The sequence below is a fragment of the Limulus polyphemus genome, unplaced genomic scaffold (assembly GCF_000517525.1).
Source record: "Limulus polyphemus unplaced genomic scaffold, Limulus_polyphemus-2.1.2 Scaffold4482, whole genome shotgun sequence".
Classification (NCBI taxonomy): domain Eukaryota; kingdom Metazoa; phylum Arthropoda; class Merostomata; order Xiphosura; family Limulidae; genus Limulus; species Limulus polyphemus.
Window position 1 is genome coordinate 66,296 of NW_013670092.1, and position 2,266 is coordinate 68,561.

Below are 2,266 nucleotides of genomic sequence, written 5' to 3' on the forward strand. Positions count from 1 at the left end.
CAAAACTTTGTCGAAACGTTGTACATTTGCTGTTATGTTAAACTTATATTAAAGTTTTTCTTCATTACCCATTCAAGCCGTCTCCAGCCATTATTAGTCTCAAAGAGGGTTCCTTGTCATCGAATTTGAATTCATCAGGGACTAGATAGTTTTTCTGGAGTATCTGGTGTTGGTCCTTTTCCCAACTTAGACAAGGGTCTCATCATTGGTTCTCATTTTCCTCCCATGATTTCTCTGTAATTGAGATCTATTTATACTGACACCCTTTTCTCTGTTGTTAACCTTTCTCAGTCCTCTCTATGTAGTCTGTGTCTTGCTCCAGTCATTTGCTCCAGGGTATTTAAGGTGTTACTCTCACCTTGGAGTCTCCAGCAAAAGCTGCTTACCATCAGTTTTTTCTCTCACTACTTTATCTTTCTATCTTATTTGTTCCTGTGCATTCCCTCATGTTCCTTGGCCTATGTACTCTTGTCCTTTCTCACATTTCCTTTTCCTGCCTCTCTACCTCCTGGAGGGTTAGCCTTTGTGCATCCTGCCATTGAATGCCTCTCTTTGAACTTATTTGGCTCATGTCCTTTGGGGGCACTTCCTTTTTTTTTCTTTGCTAACCTGTGGACTCACTTCACATCCAACCATTAGGTCACTCAGATTCTTACCCACTGATTCTCTTTTCACTTCTCTTCTTCCTCTTTCCCTTTCCCCTTTGTTTTTCTTCCAACTTCCTATCCTCAGTGCTTTTACAATTGGCTGCTCTGGCTGTGGACACCCTCAGCTTGTATTGGTCTTTTCTGTATGTATTCCCTGTTATCTGCTTTCCCGCATGTGTCATGGCAATTGTCTGTTACTTTCCTTTTTGAATCCTATCAGGAGCACCTTATTCGCCATCTCCCTCCTGGTTTCCTCTTCTCCACTAATTGGCATTTTAGGCTCTCTTCTTCCATCATTGAGGTTCCTCTTGCTCCAACATTCTTTCATCTGAGAGTGTCATCTCTTCATTTCTCTCATAGGTTGTTCATTCCTTACCCAATGTGCAGTTTCTCATATTATGTTGCCCTTCTTTTTTATTACTCAATTCATCCTTTCACTCTCTGTTCCATGACACAAGTGGTGTTTTTATCACCACTGGTCCACCAGGCACTCTTTGCCTTCAGACCATCCTTCTGTTGTCCATCATTTGGACTTCTTTATCAGACTGTTTGACCAGAGATTGTTGATCTACACCATTGTAGGGTATCATACAGCCGTGTCAGCCCTCTTTTATCTCTTTCACCATGGTTCTGTCATTCTATCTTGTTCCAGTCCTTCCTTCCTTCTTTTTCCTCACCTGGTTCATTTGTCTGATTGGGACCTTCTTGTGATTCTTTACATTCTCATACAGACCTCATTTGAACTTTTGGCCACTTGTTCCTTTTCTCACCTTCCCTTGAAGGTTTCTTTCCTTCTCTTTCTGGCTTAAGGTTGTTGCCATTCTGATATTTATGCCTTCCATAATCTGTTCCACAAATCTTACAGGTTGTTTTCTCATGTTTTTCATCCATTGTTTTCTGCCCACAATGGTTGTTATGACCTTGGTCATATTTTGTGCCCTAATCAGGCAATCTGGTGTTACTGAACATGCCTACAATCACCTATTCTTGCTGTGTGCCCTCCTCATCCAAAGGATCTTTCATCCAGTACTCTTACTGGTTCGGTTAATTACTTTATCTGGACCATTTATTCTTCCCTAGTGGATGACACTTGCAGACTCTGTTTCTCTTCAGATTTGTCTTTTGACTCACTCTGGCCTCACTGTTTCAGAGACTATTGGACAAAATCTTACAGCCAGGGAGGTGGACAACACCCACTTTATGTTCTTCATAAGCTGGTAGTTTCATCTACATCTAGACTTCTTCTGCCTCTAGTCTCTATTCTACTGTCTACTCACTCATTTGAACAGGGTAAGTACCTTATTTATCTCTTTCCCAAATTTAATAATAGTCTCATCTCTCCAGGACCAACTCAATAGCTGGTGTTGCCTCACAAGGTATACTATCTTCCCTAAATCTACATTGAGTCAGGGATAATGGAAAGTATTAAAGCACATTCACCCTGCTTCTTTTGTGCCTACTGTTGAGATGGGGTTTCTCACAAGACCACTACAATGGTATATATCTATCAATGTCCATTCCAGACTATACCCTACATGGACTGTCATAAAAAAAAACAAAAAAAACCAGCACTGCAGGAGTGCCTTCCCACTTCCCTGGTTTGCATATGCTGGCTTTTC